Source organism: Microtus oregoni, unplaced genomic scaffold, assembly GCF_018167655.1.
Source record: "Microtus oregoni isolate MIOR12 unplaced genomic scaffold, Mior012 000013F_ref0000133, whole genome shotgun sequence".
NCBI lineage: Eukaryota > Metazoa > Chordata > Mammalia > Rodentia > Cricetidae > Microtus > Microtus oregoni.
Genome location: NW_024543072.1, coordinates 8,393,770 through 8,415,868, shown reverse-complemented (window position 1 = coordinate 8,415,868; position 22,099 = coordinate 8,393,770). Strand labels below are relative to the sequence as shown.

Sequence of the window (22,099 nt, the reverse complement as noted above, 5' to 3'; positions counted from 1 at the left end):
CAGTAACTATCTCTTTAGGCTGCTGCTGGGGAAGGGTCTGCACCCAGCAGGCTCTTTATAAATACGTACTTTCCTTCTCCTCTCCTCCATGTGCCTCTGATCCCCTGCTCAGCCACAGCAATGTTTAGGAAGTGCCTCATAATGAATCCGTAGTCAGCCGCTCTGACACTTGCCCTCCTTTGTTTTGGGGCCTGCCCATTCCTCAAGAAGGGAAAACGAGGCACAAGCAGTGCTGGCCTAGTCAGCAGATGGGGCTGTCTTGAAGGAGTGGAGCCATATCAGGGATCCGTGGTCCACATTTGCCACCCTTCCAGCCTCCCCAGTCTCTGCAAGGCAAGAAGCCAAAAGTACTTCTGCAGAGCTTAGGCTGTCTCCCTCATAACTCAATCACCTGGGAGGCCAGTGGCCCTCTGCCTAGCCAGACTGACAGATGAGGGGGAGGGAGAGGAAACTTGCCAGGGAGCCAGTGGGGGTAGGGAGGCCAAGGTGGAAAAATCAAAGCAGGGTTTGAAAAATGAAGAAATAAACCTGCCAGGAGGGAGACAGCCTCAATCTGTCCTCCGTAAAGCTGTCTTACGGCCACCAAGGACGTTGGAGGGTGGAGGGGACCGGAGATAGCTCCTCCTGGGACCTCTGCTGCCCCCACAGCCCAGCTGGCCTCCAGATATGGCTTGGTGAGAATCTCAAAGAGGGGGCTGGCTGGGCTTCTAGGGTAGAACGGGTAGCGGAGGTGGGAGGAGGTAGGGGGTCTGAGTTCTTTCTTTGGATTTTCTAACATCTGCATACAGTAGGCGCCCAGCATTGGCTTCTGGACCAAGTGAGCGAAGGATGGCATGTACGTGTACTGTGGTCAGCTGACAGAGCCTGGACACAGGCCAGTAGGCACCAGGGGACCCACAGTAACCCAGTGCTCACTGCAGGAACGACCTAGTGTCAAACTGCGAAGTAGAGCCTCTCGGTGGTACCTCGCACCTGGGCCCAAATAAATCTACTCTCTGTAAGAAGCTTCTCTGCAGAGTGGGATATCTCCTCATGCAATCTCTGGTAGCTTCCTTCCTAGTCAGTCTGGGCAAGGGTAAACCCTCTGTCAAGTAAGCAGTGAGTGCCCTGGTCTGCCCTCAGCTCCTCCATGGGCTGTAGACTCCTGGTTTCTAGAAACAGTAAGTGACCCCCCAAAAAATTTGTTCATGACATAAGACCAAAAGGACCTTAGAAAATAACCAGAGAGAGACAGCAGAACAAGAAGACTTCCTCCGGTAGGGTTGGGGCAATTCTGTTTTTCACCTGTCCCTTCTGTGACTTCCAGGCTGGCTACCAGCAACATGTATTACTAAGGAAAACAGGACTCCAGTAATACTGAAAATGAAGGAGTGCTCCCATGCTGCTGACTTCCTGCATTCATGGGATAAAGTCAAAGAAACTCAAGTTGTATCAGGCAGTGAATGGCACACAAAATCTTCCACCGACACCCGCAGGCTTGGACAGGTGCTTCTAGGAAGACAGAAGACCAGGCCAGTCTTGTCTTTGCTGTGTGACACTGGGCATGCTCTGTACGTCTCCGTGCACCGCTGTGCTCCCTGGCCCCCACTTTTTCATTTCATGGGCTCCATGAGACGACTGAGTTTTTGATAGTTGGATCCAAACTATAAGTAAGGCCCCGAGAGCTTCTTCTATAAGTGGGCCGCTGTTGGGATAGAGGGCGGCTGAGGTCCTTCCCAGGCAGGGTGGAAGATTCTGGCCCTGACTCCGGAGGCTCGGGACAGCTGAAGAGCCACTGTTTACAGTGGAAAGAGCCTTGGAACAGGCTCACTTTTCCACTGTTTTTGTGGCACTGCTGTGGGGGGCAGGGCTTCCTGAGAGCAGGGGCCAGCTTGCCAAGGCCACATGGAGCCCAGCCCTGTATTGGCCTCCAGCAGGAAACAGCATGTTTTCATTTCACAGGTCCTGCTAGGCAGTGTGTGCAGGTTGGGCTGCACATGGGCTCAGAGGACATTACTTCCCCACCAGCTTCAGTCATGGGTACTCAACACACTACATGCACTCATGACCACTCCACAGGCTGCAGCCCAGATTGGTAGATTCCCAAGCAAGTGGAACTGTTCTAGCCCCATGATGACAGCAATGCCAGCTGACCACTGCATACTTGCAACAGGTCAGACATGGCAGCCTCAATGTCTAGGAAGAAGAGAAGGGTCCCATGGTCTCTTGCTGGATGCTCTTGTTCTGGTCCTGGTGACCCGTTCCAGGCCACACACATCATCTTCTCCCTTTGGTTAGAGATCAGACACACACAGAAAAAGACCTCCCTCAGGAGAGCAGGTGTAGACTGGAGCTATGGCAGGAACAAGCCAGAGCTATGCATTTATTGCAAGGACTCTTGGGTTTTTTTTTTTCAGACAAACCCTTCTCAGCCCTAGACCTTCGTTTCCCCTAATGCAGAAGACATAGGATGATGAAGACACGGGATGACTGCATCCTCAGAGCCCCTGGCCCTTTCTATCTCCAGACTTCTACATTTGACTTGCTCAAAGGGCTCTGCACCATCCTGGCATTCCATTTCCGATGAACAATTTGAACATGCTAATGCCCACCCTCACTGGACTTGCATTTTAAAAGCCAGGCTTGCGAAAGGGCAACTCTGCTCCAGAAGGGATCTCCAACATTAATCTCCTCCTGTGGGAACCCAGGGAGAACTGGCCTCATGTTCTTCTAATTAACCAAACTTTCACCAGCTCCCCACTGGCCATTAGACAAAGGTGTGCCCAGAGGGTCTTGTCCCATGACATACCTCCTACGGGCCCCTCTGAGTTACACCCGAGTGCTCAGCTATGGGGCTAGCTTTGGCTTTCCTCCCAATAGCGCATGTTTTATCCAGTTCAGATGGCCTTTCTCCGTCCCCGTCATAGGAGTTGTGGGTCCCAGGCAGCCAGCCCTACAGACTCACTTTGTTTCAGCTATAGAAAAACAGGCGCTTTAACTATCCTAGATGCCGAGAAGGCTCCCAACTGGGTAGTTGTGCCATAGCTGGTAGCATGGGATATGGTGGCCATTCTGCCATTCCTGGCCGAGTCTGGGCCCACTGGATGAGGAGGTATCATTCTCCCTCTCCCTATGATCTGAGAATAAGGACGAGTCCAGGCCCTCTACAAACAACACTGCCACGGACCTCCAAGCAGTCCCCTGTCATCTTGGAGGCTGGCAGAACTCTGCCCTTGCAAAGCCTGGTGGACTCCCTATGCCTGCACTCTTTAGGAGATGATGCATTTGCTCAGGTGGAGGGTGCTGAGCCTAGAGGAAGGTGAAGCTGTCGCCTAGGAGGATGGCTCCAGCAGGAACTGCCTACCCTCAGCTCAAATGAACTATGCTGAGCTGCCCTTGCCACCTAGGCCGGGGTTCATATCTCGTAGCTCTGATGCCCTCTGGTCTGGCTGTTCAGCTTCCCCACAGATACCCCAGTATGTTCTGTACCCGTCATTCCACCAGCATTTATGCCGTGTCTACAGTATGCTGCTCTTTCCCACCACATATAACACGCTAAGAACAACCCATATAAACAATTGATTCCATGGAACACTGCGGATGGTAAGTGCAGTGGGGAGGGGTGGGCTATGCAGAGGTCGGGTGGTGGTCCCACACCAAGCACTAGCCTGGGGCTCTTCCTGCCCAGGAATGAACCATAGTCATCCACGAGGCCCCACACCCAAGGCTGGCTCTGCAAGTCGGATGCCAGTGGGCAGAGGAGCTTTGCCCACTCTTCTGAGCTAAGGGTGCCACCCAGGCCTTGACGTCATCCTAGGTGGAATGACACATGCAGGCCTTAGCACTGAAAAATTCCTTCTCTGTCACTTGAAGGTGTCTAGCCACCTAACTAGAATAGGTCCAGCCTTCCCACATTGACCTATGAACTCTCTGGAGCCACTACAGGGGTTAGAAGACTGAGAACCATTTGGTCACCGTCTTCTTGCATGAGGATTCTTGGTGAGCCTCCACGGCAGCTGCCCTGGCTGGGCCTAGGTATAGGGCTCAGGAGTTGGTTGTTGATGTGCCGGTGGCAGACTCTGCCTCTGGGGTTGGCAGACAGCCACTGAACCCAATGTTCTGTGGCCAAAGGCAATGGGACTTAAAGCTAGTGTGCCTCTGGGATCCTGGTGGGGACACCTGATTGTCATGAAGCTTTTTAAGCAGAACATTCTTTAAAGATCACAAAAAAACGTTGGTTTATTAGTACAAAATTGGAGCCACAGGTAGGAACAGCTCTTGCCCACAATTTCCCGGTGGGGGCATGTAGTTTCTAGGCCAGCTCCCTTCTGGAAAGATCACAGGTTTCATATGAAGAAATGTGTTACAACTCAGAGGCCTGGAGCTGTTGCAATGGCCGGCTGCTGTGCAAATATAAACCTAAGGATGTGGGAGGTCCTTCTGTCTGTGTGTTGCTTTTATTGGTTAATGAATAAAGAAACTGTCTTGGGCCTGAGCAAGGAATAGTGGTAGGCAGGGGAAAACTAAACTGAATGCTGGGAGAAAGAAGGGCAGAGTGAGGGAGAAGCCATGTAACCCAGCCAGAGACAAATGCCAGAACTTTACCCGGTAAGCCTCAGCCACGTGGCGATACACAGATTAATGGAGATGGGTTAAATTAATATGTAAGAGTTAGCCAATTAATATGTAGAGCTAGTGGGCCAAGCAGTGATTTAATTAATACAGTTTCTGTGTGATTATTTCGGGTCTGAGCAGCCGGGAACCCAACAAGCAGTCTCATTACAACATAAGGACCTGAGTTCAGATCCCTGGCACCCATCTAAAAAGAAGGCAGGCATAGCGGTGCATGCTTGTTAACTCTAGCCCTGAGCTAGGAAAGAGGCAGATATTTAAGTTTCCTGGCCAACCAGCTAAGAAAATTGACAAACTCTGGGTTCAGTGAGAGGTCTTGCCTCAGAACATGAATGGAGAGTGACTGAGGAAGACACTTGAATTCAACCCCCAAATTCTACACACATACACATGTAGACACCCACAGACACAGACACACACACAGTTCAGAGGCCTGCCTGAGCTCAACAGCAGCCCACAGAATCTAACTCTAAGAGACAGCCCAAAAGTTTGCATTTAATCCAAAGATTGTGGTGGCCCTATATGCTAGCTGGTTCAGAAAGCGCTGTTAATATACCCACATGTCAGTCTAAAACTTCCTGCTCACAAGAAGACTGGTATGTGTGTATGCACACATGCAAACGCACAGGCTGGGGGTGGTGGTAGTGTGTGTCTAGGTAGTGTTTTCGTAATGAGGAAATCCCATTGAATGTCTGATGGAGAGGCATCTCTGTTGGGGCAGGAGTCCATGGTCTTTGGTTCACAGATGGAATGGGTGCTTCTCAGCTACTGCTATGGGTAGGGATGGGATGAGTGGGGAGCCAAAGACAGACCACTCCATTCACATTGGCCTGGCTTCTAACTGTCAAAGCAGGGACTTGAACCTGGCAGGTTTGTCCCTATACCACACACTTTAACCAGCTGTCACATGACATCCTTTATCACTCCCAGCTACAGGGGTAAAATTGTCATTGAGTTTTCCAGTAACCACGTAGCCACTGGAGGTCCAGGGTGATCCTTATTAGCCCTTTTTGAAGCTAGGTGGGACAAGCTACATAGACTAAGGATGCGAGGATCATCCACAAAGAGAAAACTAACCTACATCATCTTTAGGTTCTGGCTCACCAGAGTCTTTCAGGGTCATTCCTTGGCACCCCAAAGCTTTTAGACACAGGAGTGTGGTGACTGGGGGACAGGAGAGTACAGAATGCTAGCCCTCACTAGAGAGAAAGGCTGGATGGAGGGGCTCCAAGGGGAAGTCTGGAGGGGATACGGCCTCTCAGAGGGTCATTTTGAACTAGGCTGTCCTACAGAGTAGACTAAAGTGGCCAGATGGAGGGGTAGTGAAGGAGCAGTCCACGGAGATTAGCAAACCGGAATAGTGCCCCAAGCTCTGAATAAAGTTTCCAAAGATGCCTTGTAGACATGGCAGAGAGTCCCTGACATCTGAGAGGAAAGATATGCTCCTTCCAAACAAACTACAGGGGATGAGACATGATGGACAGGAGACATAGGCTTGGAAAGATCCGAGGCCCTGCTCTCTATAAAGCAGCACACTCTCTGAGGGCAGCGTCACCCGGCAGTCAGAGTGAACAGATGCCACTGGGGCCACATAGAGGCCACTGCCCCTCCCTTCTCTTTGCATTGCCATCGGCCAGAACTGAGAAACCCACTGAACGATCCAACCCTAGGAAGGAGGAGCTGGACAGGAAGATGTGTGCCTTGAACTACCATTACTGTTTCCTACAGAGCCTACACACAGCCTCGAAACCCCTCTTAACCCAGTCCTCCGAGCACTGAAGGAGTTTAACAAATGAAGCTTTCCTGCTGTCCTTGGGAAACTGAGGACACATGGGCTTCCTGAGACCCTTCAACACTGGAGCGCCAAGTACCATGCTGGAAGTGTGGCTTAGAGCAGAAACAGCCTTTAAATTCCACAAGGTTAGAAGATGACAAATTCAAGGCTCGTCTGCACTATACAGCAAAGTCTGAGGCCTGCCTGGCAGAGCAGGAAGAAAATTTACACAAAAAGAACAAAGTAAAGGGCTTGGAGTATAGCGCCGTGGTAGACCACGGAAGCTGCTTACCTAGCATGTACAAGGCCCTGGACTAAATCACCAGTACCTCAAAGGGGAAGACCGAAGGTGCTGGCTTAAGGGAACAGAAGCAAGGAAAAACCAAGGGATTGGGGTTCAAGGGCTTTAGAAGCAGGGTCTGTAAATCTCAGTGGGCAGGGAGGGAAAGGGAGGGGTTTTCAGCTCAGCATACACTGAACTGTGCAAAGAGGCAAGCCCAGAGAAAGTCCTTTGGAGGGGAGTGAGCCGGTGCCTAAACCTTCCATGGCTCCCCACACTGCCTGAGCAGAGGCAATCAGGAGAGCTGAGCAGAAATGGAGCATGCAGCTCAAGTGCAGCAGGAGGGGATTGGTGACATCTAAGAAGAAAATGGGATCTGCTGAAAGCCTGACCCGGAAATACCCTGCCTCTCTGGAGAGCCCCGCCCCCAGGCCAGCAGGAACAGTGGCTGATCCCAAGGAGTGAGTTTCCTTTTTCCCTTTTGGCTCATGAAGTCTTCCATGACACCAGCATCCTCCACCCTCCCAGGAGCCTGAGAAGAGGGCACACCCTTGGAACATCTCTGCAGTTTAGAACGCTTGTTTGAGTTGGGAGGCATGGAGGTCAGACATGCTCCTTTCCTGGGAGGTCAAGTCTCGCTTCTTTAAGGTCCCTATTTAGAAGCTGAAAAGGGATGAAAAGCAAGAGCAATGGCATGGGCGCATGCCTGTAATGGTTGTTTGGGGGCTAGGAGGGCAGTCCCCACTTACCTGAGCTCACTGTGGGAGATGGGAAAGAATCCACACAAGGTTTCTCTTCTAGGTATAGTGTGTTTCTATCCCAAGCATTTCAGCCTTAATTCTGCTGGCCTCATCCACCTTTGTGGCTTCAGACTCATGATTTGCCCGCTCCCCTACCCCCAGGTCTTAGTTTTTACCCCTAACTGCAAAATGAGGAAGCCAGACCCTCCATGCGTACACTGGCTGCTGTGTCCCCAGGAGCCACAGTGGTGGCTGAACAGGGAGAGCTGTGCAGACTAAGCAAGTACATACCAGATTGAAAAGACTCAATACAGATGGAAGACATCTACCCTGTGAATCCCATAGGTTATCATTCCGATGCACAATCAGTGCCAACGTGAGACAATGTGGCAGGTCCCATGAGGATGTGGTGAGAGCACAGGAGAGGAAGGGCCTGGACTTCCAAAGATGGAACAAGTGCTCAGGATCCCTCAGAGACAGAGGAAGCATGGACTGAAGCAGGCATCGGAGAGGCCAGTGTGCAGAATCAGGAAGGGAACACTGCTGGGTAAGAACCACAGGGCAAGGTGCATCATGGGAAGGCATAGTGAGAGGCAAGGGTGCTTGCTCTCTACCTCAGGGCACTGGCAGAGGTTGATCTATGATGTGGCCAGGAAAGGAGGCAGTGGCCAGAGGGTAGCAGCTACCATGGCAGGCTGACTACGGCAGGCGCACAGTAGGCTACTTTCAGGAAGATACCAGCAAGAGACTCTCCCGAGGGCAACCAGGTCACTGATGCTCCTAGGCCTGCAGATCTCTGAGAGCTCACCTTCCGGCTCCCTTTCCCTTGGGAGAGGGCAATTTATTTATTCATGAGCACACACACACTCCCAACAGGCAGCCGGTGCCTGTACACCTCACTTTTAATTATAGCAAAAATTTCAATTATGAGGCAAGGAAATGTCAGGTTTCCAAAGACCCTGATAGTGGGTATGGGCCCCTTGTCTTCATCTCTGGGCTAGGAGATCCTCCTCCATTCCAACTGGCCAGCATAGCAGGTTCAAGCCCCAAGGAGAGAGTGCAGTCTCACCCCCAGCCACACAAGCAATGCTACCTCCTAGACTCTGTGAATGGCAATGATGCACCTTGCGCTAGCTATGGCCCTTGGCCAGAAGTACCCCATTCCTGGTTCTGCATATCAGCTTCTTCAAATACCTGCTTCAAGTAAGAAACAGAACCCAATAAGCCAGGTCCAGACTGGCAGTTCAGGAACCCAGGAGGTATCGGCTCTCTGAGACTGGATGAGAAAGACAGAGCTGAGGCACTGATGGGTGCCTGGCAAAGAACGGCTCTGATGATCAAGGAGAGCAGAGGTGAGGAGGGACTGGGCTCAGCCGGCAAGTCTGGGCAGCGCGGGGAGAGTGGCGTGCTAGGGAGGAGAAGGTCATGTGTGCTCTTTGGGCAAAGGAGAGCCAAGGAGAACATGGAGACAATGCAGTCACAGGGATGGGGTGGGGAGGCTGTGGGTGGAGACAGAGATAGTGTCAAGTCACACCAGATCCGACCAGTAGGTGGGGCCTAGGTCTGAGACTCTGCCTCCAAGATGCAGACGCTATTCCATAAATATACAGCAAAAAACCTGTTCACCCCAGCCCAGCCTCAGGGGCTTAGGCTTTTCCCTTCCTCAGTTCGGGTACCCAGGCCACAGACAACAGCACCTGTGTTGCATTCTGCCAGGGTGCTCTTCCTGCGGTCCTTCTTCAGGATCCACGGTGCAGAGCATCATGTTCCCACTGAGACATGGGGGTGTGCTAGGGCCCCAGACCACAGCCTGAAAGTCCCAAACACCCCAAACTCCAACTATCATGCTCTCTTGATAGCTCAGACTCCTAGGAGGTTGAGGTTGAATATGCCAAGGGACTCTGGCCCTCCTGCCCCAAATCCACTGAGCCAAACTGTGCTTCTGTCAATCAGAAAGTCACCAGAGAGGCACGCACATAACCTTGTTGTCACTGTAGAAGACAGTAGAAGAACTATACACTCTGTGCCACCTTGCCTGATGTCAGCTGGTCTAGTCACTCAGTAAAGCACCTCTGCGGCAGCCACAGTGTGCTAGGCATTGGGTCACAGCCATGGACACACTTGTCTCGTCAGCATCTACCCTTAGTCTACTTTACAGTGGTGAACCTGAGTTCAGAGGGAGGCAGTGACTTCCCAGGGTCACCTGGGTGATGGCCAAAAATGAGACTTCTCCATGCTGCAGGTGCTGACCACAGCTCCTGGCTGACACCTCCACTAGCTGTTTCTAGGACACGGGGGTATTGATTACCAGCTCTACCTTAGGAAGGATTTCTTTTCTTTTTCCAGCGAGCCTTTCTGTTCCTCACTTTTTTTTTTTAAAAAGAATAAACTTGAAGTCATTCCCATGATTAATTACCAGCTGCCTAATGCCCTGCCACTGGTAAATTCTGGAAAAGGAATGAATTGCCCTGAACAACATCCGAAAAGAGAACCCACCATGAAGGAGAGTCAAAAACGTTACCTGGCAGTTATCACGGATTCCTCTAGCCGAACTGGACTGCTGGCCCCATCGGAGAGGGGAGCAATGTGGCTGGCCCTATCAGAGAAAGGCATGTGCAGCCTGCCGGGGAGTGGGACAAAGTCCCTGGCTCCAGAGAGCAGTACTGAGAGGCTGAAGAAGCAGAGGTGGAGGTGGCTTTCCCTGCATCTATGTAGACCCTTCCTGGTCTCTGTCCTCTGATATTACATGTTGCTTAATTTCTACAGACCTGAGTTCAAATCCCACTCCATCACTTATAACTCAATGGGTTTAATGACAGAGCCTCTGGGAAACAAGGCATTACACAAACTGCCTCTAGGAGCTCTCATGGAGGAAATGTGTCCCAAGAGCACAACCCGGGTAACAGAAGAGGCCTCTAAGCATCCTAGTAGGCCTGTCCGCCATGATGGTGACGCTCATGTTCACTTGGGGAGAAGAATATGCACTCTTGCTATAGGAATTCGACCCACCTACAGCCATACAACCAAGAAGTAGAAATCTGGAGTTCTTGCAGCAGATGGGGCCATAGCCCAGGTCCTCAGTTGTCCTACTGCTTGCCGGTCCTGCCCTGGGACTCCTGGAACATCGCATTCCACAGCAAACTTTCAGGTAGCTAGTCAGGGATCTCTTTTCTCCCAAAGTGGCCTGGGGTCATGGTGCCCTGAGACAAAGGGCTCTGGGCCAATGAGCATCTGCACACGGCTTCTAAACCCTCTGGGTCGAGAGCCAAAGAGTAAATAGAGATTATACAGGTACCCTTTGGTGTAGAGTCAAGAGTGTCCAACCCTGAAATGCCATCCTGGGATGAGACACACTGGCGTCCAGGCCAGCTCTATCCTAAGGTTTGGTCTCATTCTTAGGAGCTCCCTGGGGGCCTATGTTCTCCATCAGGACAGGTGATCTGTCTATGCCCATCCTGGTTCTGGCAGGCCCTCAGAGGAAGGGGATAGTAGGGGATGTGGGGAGGGAGTCCCAGCATCTCTGAGGAAACAGGCAGTATGCTGCACGCATCCTTTTTCATGACACGCCCATTTCACAGACAGTTAAAGCAAGGTACAGAGCAATTGTTCGAGGTTCCAGTGGACAAGTGTCGGGCCCTAAAGCTGGCAGTGATCGCCATGGCTGGCTGGTGACTCATGGCAGTGAGCATGTCTCTCTGTCATCCAGACCACCTCCTGGTGGGTCCTGTGTCCCACTGGGGTTCAGGGTCACCAGTGTGTTTCTAAGTGTCACTATGCTGAGGCTGGGAATGCCAGGCCTGCATCCCAGCACTCCCAACATTGTCTCAGTGGCTACTTGAGAAGCATCAAGGAAGGAGCCATGGAACATGAGCTGTAGGGAGCACTTGTCAGGATACAATGACATCCAGCAAAGGTGGTGGCGCTAGGCCCCACTATGAGGGCTGAGAAGCCCCAGTGTGGCTAAGACTAACATAGCACCCCCAGCCCTCCTGCTCATCCGCTTCTGGGAGCTCTAAGCAGAAAGATGTACCTACCTCCGTGTAGTTCCTAGTGTCCCTGTACTGGTCAGTAGCTCACAGGCCCTCTACTTCACTCAAGGTCCATCCTCCTGCAATGAGAGGGAATGGTTAGGGTGTCCAGCTCAGCTCCTACAAGGCCTGCAATGCTAACCACACTGCCACAACTGCTACCAAAGAAAAAGCATAACAGGCAGAACAAACCAACACAGGGGAGCAAGCACCAAGGGTGTCTGGGATGATGAAGGCAGGACCACACACCCCATTTCTGTAGGCTTTAGCCTGCCAATGGATCGAAATCGATCTCTCTCTCTCTCTCTCTCTCTCTCTCTCTCTCTCTCTCTCTGTGTGTGTGTGTGTGTGTGTGTGTGTGTTCTGGAGGATCCAAGAGGAAGTGGTAACACTCACTCATTCACACAATAAACATGGCATGAACAGACACCCAAGCTGTGATAGTGATTGCTGCTTCAGGGGCTGCCCCACAGAGCCTCAAAGCGTGGAGTGGCCTCTTTAGGAGGGTGAAGTTAAAGAACCAATCCGAAAGGCAGACCGAGATTCAGGGAACAGAGTCTGGGCAGAAGGAAAAGTATAAGCATTCCCTAAACGGTAGGGAAGGAAGTGTGGTATAGAGGACCTGACAACGGGAGGCTCAGGCTCAGGAGTGCAGGGGAGAGTAGCGGTGGGCAGAAGCAGCCAGAGAAGGGGAGTGACCCTGATTCCAGGTTGGGAAGGGGACATAATGTAGAGCAGCTCCGCTGGTAGCAAGGAATGGGGCCAAGTTATTCTCACTGGATGACTCTGATCACTCCACACTGCCCAGGGAGCTCGTAGTACCCAGGAGGCTCTCTGGTCGGGTGAGAGATGCAGACTCTCAATTTCAGGTCTGTCTCTATGAAAGCAATTCTGTGGCTGGAAGCAAGCATTGTGCTTCCGTGGGCCAGCACCCTAGCGTCTGAGTCATAAACATGCTGGTTACAGGGCGGTATGCCTCTCAGAGTAGGGAGGCCTGGCTGACGGCTGGGCGGGTGGTGCCAGCCATGCAGCCTGGCTTATACTCAGTCAGACCCAGGCTCTCTCACTGCCCAGCAGGCACTGATGCCAGAGAACCCTGAGCCCTGGGGTTGAAGGTACAGTCTCTAGTCGGAAGAACCCGGTTCAAACCCCCATTTCACCTTCTCTCTAAATATGTGTGCCTGGTACACACCTCCCTGACTCAATTGTAGAGAGACAGATAGGCCCCCACTTAGAAACACAGACTGTATAAGGCAGTGTATATAGGATGTGGACCCTTATCCGCTAGTGGGGACATGAATCACCCCACAGAGGCTAGTGCAGTGTTCCATACAAAACACAGACCCATCCAGGTAAGCCAATGCGTCACTTTAAGAATATAAACAATCCCTGGGTTCTGTAGCTATAATGTTCCATTTTACAGTGGGGGAAACTGAGGACCAGGGTCTCATACACAGCAGAAATTGGGCTGGTGTGGAAGGTGAATGAGTCTCCTGCCTCCAGTCATCCACAGTCCAGGCGTTTCCCGAAGTCTAGTTGGCCAGCAGAGCCACTGATACAGAGAAAATGATTATTTTGGCAGTGGGGACAGAAGTCAGAGCCGGAAAGGCCTTGCTCACTTGTTGGGTGTCATCCAGACCTTAAGGACCAATGCCAGGCCTGCCACTCAGGGTGTGAGGCTTTCCCTCCGGCGTCTGGTTCAGCACGAACACATGTCCCCATCTCCTGCAGACCCTACTACCTCGGTGCTAAACTGATGCAAAGGGGTAAACAGGCCAGAGAGGGTGACAAGTGGGGGACACCGGAATTTGAGCTCTGGACTGGGTCAAAGGTGTAAGTCTGCATTATAGCTGAAGACAACGGAGCAGAGGGCTGACACTGAATCCATACAGTGATGGCTGGCATTAGCCTGAGGAAATGTTCTTTAATTTATCTGCAAGGCCCGGAGAAGTTCTCCAGTTGCCTAAGGTCACACAGCTACTGCAGAGTTAATAAACATCACCGTCTGGCCCTGGAAGTTATTCAGTAGCCCTGTTCAGAGCAAGTGAACCCGAGGCCCTCCTACAGAAGGAGGCTCAGGTACCAGGAGCCTGGGTAAGGTTGTGGAAACAGAAAGGATACAGTACTCAAACCTCACAGTCCTGCTAGTGTCCTCTATTATGGCTCCCAGCCTACGTGAGCTTGGACAGCCAGTAAGGCCAAGGACACAGGCAAGAGGTGACTTGTCCTTGGCTGTTCCCAGACAGTGCAAACCGCAGGGTAAATAGCAGGTCTGAGAAGCACTGTTTTCTTCCTCAAAGGCCTTTGGTATCCTGGAGGGTTGTGGGCAGTAGGAGCTCACCCTGGTTTCCTGTGGATGGGGACCCTCGCAGGGTCGGGGGTGAGATTCCAACCACAAGGCAGCTTCCATCAGTTACACAGAGAAGGCCACACAGGGCCACACCCATCTTGGGCATGATTCCAAAACTCCAGAGGGGAATGCAGTTGTTGGAGGCTCCATCAGGGCTCCAAAGTGAGCAGACCCTGGTTGGTCTGGCGTAAGGCAGAGATCACTTGGGGACTGGAACTGTCCAGGGTCAAGATAGATTGCCCCAACCATTGCCAATTTACTATCCCACCTCCACCAGGGATTCCTAGGAAGAAGTGGGGGTTGTGATGATGGAGACCATGATCTCAATTGGAACTCTGGCTTTGCCTCTTCCGTTAGATCAGAGGGCAGGGATGGGTAGGGTTGGGCTTAAGACTCTGCTTTGCTATTGCTGGGTCACCTTAAGCAAGTCACTCAGCCTCTCTGATACCCTATCTCCTTTCTAAGGAAGGGGTAACTTCACCTCTAGCTACTCACCCACAAGGAAGGCTCCAGGTTGGTGTGGACCTTGGCCGACCACAAGCATACCCAGACCAAGGGTTGCTAGATAGCCCTTACAGTGTGTGGGTTAAATGATGAGCCCGCAATCCTGAGGGCTGAGCCAGACACAAAGGTGTGGAGGAAAAGACCATAGAATAGTAACAAAGCAGCTTTGGGGAAGTACAGAACTTCTCTAATCACAAGTGGCGAAGTGGCCACAGAACCTCGATCATGTGGGCATGCCCATGCCCAGCTGACCTGGTAAAAAGACCTGAATGCTTCCCCATCTCCCAACCCTTGGTGCCTGACCTAGATGGAGCAGTTGTGCTATCCCTGCTTTGCAGAGCTGATATGCCAGAGTCTGGGTAGGGAAAGAGTCCCCTCTTGGGTCTACTCAAACTCTTCTTTGGGATAGAGATTTCCTCACCTGAGAGATTTACATAGACACACATCCCCTGAGGTGACCCTGAGCCCAGGCCCAGGCCCGGGCTGGCTCCAGAAACAAGGCAAATATTTACCCCAGATGGTTATCCAAACCTTATCTGAAGCTCTGCCTCCTGCATTCTTGGAATACATGTTCCCTGACCTCACCCTCACGAGCTGAGCTGTGGGTTAGCCCGACTCAGGCTCCAGGGCTAGGGGGAGCCAAGGTCTGCCAGAGCCGGCTCAAAACTTCCCTCTATGTGCACCCACAAGAGATGTCCCAGGATGGTCTTGGAGAAGTGCATATTGGCAGGAAGCACCCACAGGCCTACCACAGACTTCCGACCAGTGGCTAGCCTCGCCCGGAGAGGGGCATGGGATGAGATCTGTGTTGATAGCACTGGCGCCTATTATTATCCAGGGTTAGTGACACTGGCAAGCAAGTGACATCAGTGTACTCACACGGACACATACCAGAGTATGCGGCCCAGTCTGCAACCACAAGGATTGTCCCACCTGCTGGTCCTTCTGCAACAACTCTATCGGCTCTCTCTCAGCCCTTAGTATGGTCCTGGGTCCCCGAATGAGAGGGTCCCATTAAGCAGACCCGAAACTACACATCTGAAGGTAGAAGCCTCTGGCCAAAAGGAGCAGAATTTTGAGGCCCCATCTCACACTGCACTCTGAGCATCATTGCCCTGTGGACCCTGGTTACCTTCAGTCCCTGAAGAACCACCTGAATAAAGCTGCCTTCATAGAGGTGTCCCTCCTGCCCAAGATCTCTCCAGAGCGTTCAGAACATCCGGTGTTTCCTTCTTCTTTCATAGTTAGAACTGGGCAGTTATCTATATTTTGGGTCATGAAGGCCACAGGGAGGACTTGGCTTTCTTCATTCCTAGCAGGGTGGAGCTGGAACCTGGGAGTTGGGGGACTCAGCATCTCTGATGCTGCTGCACCTCACTGGTCTTCAGGTAACAAGCTGGTGGCTCAAGCTGCTAACGCATGGGCAGGGATGCCTGGGAATAACCATCAGGAGGTCCTACGGTCTAAGAACTGCTCACAGAGTCAATCAGCCCAAGGACACCAGGTTCTCTGACCAGGGAGCCAGGAATGGGGCAGGAACAGTGGGCTGACCTGCTGGGCAGGTGACAATTACAAACCGGGGGGGGGGGGGGTTATCTGTCTCTTGGGCCCTCATAGATATCCCTGAGCATCAAGGGATGTTCCAGGCTGCTCATGGAGAAGAGAACATTGGCAGAAACCACCCACAGGAGAGACAGCCTGTGAAACTCGGTTCACACTCTAGAGTCATCAGGAACCCAAAGATGCAGTGATGGATGAGGGTCATTGAGACTAGGTTCTCATTTTTAAAACAGGAGCTGTCAACAGACCTCTAGGCACTGTCCTTCACTCATTCTCTCCCTCAGTAACTTCTTTCTTTCCTTTAACAAATGACCCTGATGACCACATGCGAGAGGAGCCAAACAGAAGCAAAGGACAGTAAGGTGGAGCTGGGAAGTGGGCCCCTGGTGGCTTCTCTGCCTGGCCGTGTGTTCCCATTTTGAGCTGAGGTGGGAAGACAGGTGGATGGATAGTCCCAAGGTATCTTGGAGCACGGGAACAGGTAGTCATGTGGGGGATGTGTGGATGAGGGGGAAACCAGGGGAGCCAGTCTTGGCTCACAAATAAGCAGCTGATCTTTCCAGACCTTACTTTCTCCATCTGGGGCCATCATGACTAAAGGTCTGGATGAGTTGGCTTCACAGCCATTAACTGGTACAGGAAATTCAAGAAGTTTGGGCACTGGGGATTGTGTATTCCCTATGACCTCAACCCCCATCCCCAGGCAATCACACTCCCTAGCAGGCATCCCTTGGGACTCTGGCCACGTGTGCTTGGAAAGTAGTGGAGCCCAGGTTTATAAATTCCAGACTAAGAAAAGCCCTGTTCTTAATAAGGCTCTATCACCACCCAGGCCTAGCTAGAATCCTCTCTCTCCTGTGGCTTCAGTCTGCAAGGCCCTGAGCCTGTTTCCTCAGTGGTATGGCAAGGGGGGGGGGGGGGACGGGGAGACAAGATGTTACAGGATGATCCAGTCTTCCCTCCATAGGTGGCCAGTGAGTCTGCAGGAGGCAGCTGAAGGACCTCACCCCACAGTATGTCCCCAGGACCACAGCACTCCACAGTACGTCCCCACGTACTTTACCAATTCACCCTCCCTACCAGCACCTTGTCTGTCAGAGCTGCACTCTGTGTCCAGCTTTCGCCTTTCACTTTCTCCTCACCTGGGCCAGCTGCCTCCCATTCCCTGAAGTTTCCAGCCGGCCAGCTGCTAGGGAAGAGGGGTGAGGCCTATGTGGCTCAATGAACTCTGGGAGGAGAATAGCATCAGCAGGAGGCAGGCAGAGAAGGGCATCCCCGACCTGCTTTACTGCTCATGGCCAGAGACGAGCTAGTTTTGCTTTCCTGGGTGCCCGGAGCCCAGCCCTGAATGGTGCCAGTATGTTTTAGCCTCTGCATCTCCCGGCACCAATTATGGGTGTGATGTCAGCTCACTCATCCCTGAGCCAGGGCACACCCAGAGCAGGTTGCCTCTCTGCCCTGGAGGTGCTGATGCGCCCCAGGAACATGCCAGCCAAGTCTTCTTGCAGACATAAGGTGCCCTTCTCCGTAGCAACTGGGAATCCCCCTGTTTTTTCAGAAGGAGGGGCTTGCACCCCAGTTATTTGATTGGACTGTCAGGGTGAGGAGTGACACCCTCACCAGCCCACTCATCCTGAAGACTGACAGACCTGGAAGGCCCAGGTGAGCAGTCTCTTCAGGTTGCTCTAGAGTCTAATCCTAGGCTTTGGGCACCCCAATATTACTGTCTGAATGTGTCCCCAAAGTATATGTGTTAATGGTTTGGAGGTGGAGCCTTAAGAAGGTATGTAGGATTGAGTGAGGGGGTAAAGGTGGGGCCCTCATGGTGGTATTAGTGGCTTCACAGAAGAGTTCAGTCTTGCCACGCAACACCCTCTGCTGTGTTGGGAAGCCCCCAGCAGATACTAACACTAGACACTTGGACTCCCCACACTCCAGAACTGTGGGCCAAATAAACTTCAATTCTTCCTAAACTATCCAGTCTCAAGTAATTTGCTACAGCAACAGCAACAGAGCAAGGGAAACACTTAGCTGGAGTGTTACACAAGGAGAGGTAAGTGTGGTCACAGTGTCGTGGGCTCTGCTTGGATTAAAGAGGCAGACAGTGACACTCACATGTGTGTACTGCCTCTGCCCCAGGTCTAGTCTTAATATGCGGTTTATACATATGAGCGCACTTGTACACCTCACAGCAATTCTATGAGATGGGCAATGGCATCCTCATTGCACAATGAGGAAAATGAGACTCAGGTACTGGAGGCCACATGGTTAGGGTCAGAAAGTGACAGAGCTGAACTCGGTACCAGCTAGCTCTAGGATCTGTGAACAGAGTCAACAGGACTGTCTTCCCAGGGGCTCTTGAGTAGAGTAGAGAAGGTGGCCACCAAAGGCCCCCCAAACCAGAGCATCCTCAGCCTGCTTCAGGCTACACCCAAGGACCCAACTTCACTGGTCTGAGACAGTTTATCATCCAAGACTGTCTGAGTTCCCCTGAGGCCTGGGCTGAGAGCACTGGCTCGCCCACGATCACTCACTCCACTGCACTGGAAATGGAGCTTGGGGATGGAGGGCACCATTCCAGGTTCAGGGATCCTGGAACCTGGAGCTTAGCCCCCAGATTCTCTGGCCTGGGTGGTTTTGAGTGTGTGGACACAGCATTGTCCCCTCCAGAGGGGCAGCCCCCATATGTGGGTGGGAGAGAAGAGGCAGCCAGCAGGGGAAACAGAACAGCGTGCAATCTGATGACACACAAGCTCAGCAATAGTGACTCATAACCATCCAGCCCATGACTCCACCCACTGCCAGAGCTTCTGGACTGTACGAGAGCCCCTCCCACAGGGAACAGAGAGCCACAGAAGGCGGAAGGAACAATGGGATCCACCTAGGACTAGGTGGGACAGGGAGACACCCAGAGGAAGCCATGAGGGGCATGGTGTCAGCTTGAGACGACCACTCCAGTACACAGGAAAGGGAGGCTGGCCTGGGTCCCAGGTGCTGGCATATACTCAGGTCTTTTTGTCTCCATATGACTCAGGGACCCCACGCTGGATGCACATTCAGGCTTCTCACTGCCAATTTCTCTCCCCAAGAACCCACGACTCCTCTGTCTAAGCACTTCGGGGGCACTGTCTCTTTCTTCCTCTGTACCTCTGTATGACTTTCAGGGATCACTCCATAGCACCAAGTGACAAAGGCTCTGTAAGGCAAGAGGACAGAGTGGATCCTGACGTGGAGGGGTCCCACACAAGTGCGAGGTGTTTCCCACCTACCTTTTCTCACCCTTCCAGGCCACAGTGACCTGAACCCACTTTCTTTGGAGTCCTGACCCCCTCCTTGGTCCCCTTGGTACCAGACACCCATGGACATACTGAACTGTACTGGGCTGGTGGCCGCCCGGCTTGAGGAGGTGTCCCAGGTGTGCGGATACCTCCAGGGGCCAGAAGAATGGGCTAGAATACCTGCTCAGAGCCGCCATCCTCACTCTCAGACTTCCTCCTACAGATCCACACAGCTGCCTAAGCGAGACAGAGCTCAGACATGGTCTACTTGCTGGGCTGGGAGGCAGAAAAGGGGCCCATCCTCATCCTCAGGTATGTGGGAGAGACTTATGAGTGGTCACCCACGTCTGGCTGTCCTCACCAATCCTAAGTTCATCCTCTGCCAAGGGTTTCATTTTCCTGACTGCTTATGCTGGGCAAAGCATCCACCTCTCCCTGGCTTTTTATAGATGAGGTCCAGAGTGGGCAAGGGACTTGCCCAAGCGGATCACCAAACCAACCAGTGGCAGATTCGGGAGAAAGAATCCGGGTGTCTGGCTTGCAGACCTGCTCTGAGGTTTCTCCCATGAGCCTGAAGATCAGTGATTGTCCAATGGAGCCCAGTCATCCACATGCAGGGTGTGGGCTTGTGCAAGCTGAGAGCTCTACCAATGGGACAGCCTGGGAGGAGTCAGAACAGGTCAGGGGCAGGGCAGTCCTTCCTTTCTCAAGAGGGTAGGATTCTTGGTGGTGGCTCCCACGGGAATAGGAGACACTGCAGTCGGGAAGCTTGGGTGGGCCAAGGTAGTGCTTGGGTAGGGCTTCCTGTAGGGGGTGACCCGTGTGTCTGCAGCCCTGGGGACAGGACAGGCTTCATTGTACTTCATTTCTGGGCTAGACCCATCCTCCCGCTTGCCCTGGCTTCCTGTCCCATCAACTCCACACCAGGCTCAAGGGAGAGGGAGGACCTCAGAGGTCTCTCTATAAGGGCTGCTGCTTTCTGGAGGCAGGACGGACTAGGAAGCCTGGCAGGCTTGGCCACCATGGCCTCTGACCTCTGGGACTCTGGTCATTTATTTTACAGAATGAGGCCATGACAAAAGTACCAACTGGGAGCCGGGCGGTGGTGGCTCCCAGTACTCAGAGGCAGAGACAGACGGATCTCTGTGAGTTTGGGGTCAGCCTGGTCTACAAGAGCTAGTTCCCAGACAAATTCCAAAGCTACTGAGAAACCTGGTCTCAAAAAAAAAAAAGTACAACCAGGTTTCACCCCTGAGCGTATAACCTTGGACGCAGCTGAGCAGGACCCTGTGGGAATTAGTCTGACCTAGTGCTGACAAGGCAGACCACCCACGTAGTAAGCAGGGAAAAGCCCAAGGAATCACCAGTGCACACTTTGATTCCAGCAGTGTAGGTGACCCCGGCTCCTTCTCTATGGCTCAGGAATTGGGGATACGCCCACCCAGGCTGAGGGTACAGTAAAAAAAGGAAGTTGGTGCCCTGCCCCATGGTGGGAGGGGATGTAGACATAGAGGCAGCTTGTAGTCCCTACGTGGCCCCTCCCTCATACCTCCCCAGCCAATGGGAGGCAGTTACATTGGGTCTCCGTCAGGCTGCAAGACGTCAGAGTGATAAAGACCTCCCAGGTGGCCCCTAGGCCCACCTCAACATAGGCTTCTCCTGTTTATTGAGAGTGGGAGAGACCAGCTGACTCTGGAACCTAACTCTCTTGCCTACACACGGCAGCCCAAGCCATAGCCCAGCAGGCCTCCTGGCCCTGGAAATCCTGACAGGAGGGAAGCTGCATCTGCTGAGCTTTGGCAGAACCAACATGAGCCACACCCTGGCCACCAGTTCTAGACAAGAGGTCTGGTTTCGACCGCTGGGAATCCTCAGGCAGGAAGCCCGGGAGGGGCTCAGAGATGCTGAAGGCCAATGGCCTGTGGCCCTCACACAAGTGGGGTGAAGGGCAGGGGTCGGCCTTCAGCCTGGCAGGTGGCCAGCACACTAGAACTACCAGATGACCGTGGGCAGTGGAAGACCAACCCTAGGGCTGTCATGTGCAAGCTAGGGTTGGGATGAAAGCCCAGAAGGCACTGTAGACTCTGGCCTCGTCACTCTGCAGCCACCCTGCCCAGCACCCACATGCAGATGTAAGTGGTAAAATGGCAGCCACTGGGTACACCCCTCTAGCTTTTCTCTGCACAGAGGTTCCCCATTTCTCTTCTTCACATCGAATACTATACCCCTAAATGTTATCACAGCAAAGCTTAGGGATACCTGTTATGCCGAGGTGGCTCCCGGTACCTTGTCATCTCGACACCCAGTACCAAGTGTGCCTTTCCCTCCCAGAGTCTGGGTAGCTGTACCCCAATTCCTAGCCACAGCTGCCTCTTCTAACAGGTCTCACCTTCTTGATCCCTTTGGCCCACCTGGGAGGCCACCAATGATTTGGCATTAGTACCTCTAGGACTGGGGATGTGGTTTTACTGGAACACAGGGCCAGCAAGGAAACATGCCAAGAAGCATTTGTTAAAGAAAGGAGATTGGGAAGAGTCAGCCAAGAAGGGGATGAAGACATGAACGCAGGCAACTCATCAAATATGCCTCCCCTACCCCCTTCCAGGCCTGGGACGGCAGCACCGTTCCTGGAAAGACTGGTGAAGGCGGTAAAATGCAAGGATGGCCCATTTGGAGCGATTTCAGGGCTGTCTTTCCTGCCTGGAGGGTTCATAGAAGGCCCCAGATGTCCAAGGTCATCCTGGCCTGCATATCTGCCAGCTGCACGCAGCTGCTCTGGCTCGACATCCCTGGAGAAAGGGCCCCTCCTCAGTCAGGAACACCTGTCAGTCCTTGGTCCTCGGGGAATGAAAGTCCCCACCCCACCCCCACCCAGTAAGCTCTGACCCAACACCGCGCTTCAGTCTCCTGAACAGTGGTAAGTTGGGACAGGTCATCTCATGACAAGGTCACAGGGTTCTCACTGTGGAAGGGA

At 52.7% G+C, this 22,099-nt stretch overlaps 1 protein-coding gene across 4 annotated transcripts in view; it reads right to left on the bottom strand.

Annotated features, from left to right (window-relative positions):
* Positions 1–22,099, bottom strand: part of Zmiz1 (zinc finger MIZ-type containing 1) — a 200,528-nt gene that overhangs the window by 114,017 nt on the left and 64,412 nt on the right. For 3 of the 4 annotated variants that reach the window (XM_041662299.1, XM_041662295.1, XM_041662298.1), the window contains exon 3: positions 11,440–11,513. The exons of the other annotated variant lie outside the window; for it this stretch is intronic. The gene's annotated coding sequence lies outside the window, so the exon portion shown is untranslated. The remainder of the gene's footprint in view (positions 1–11,439; positions 11,514–22,099) is intronic. 4 annotated transcript variants of the gene reach the window in all.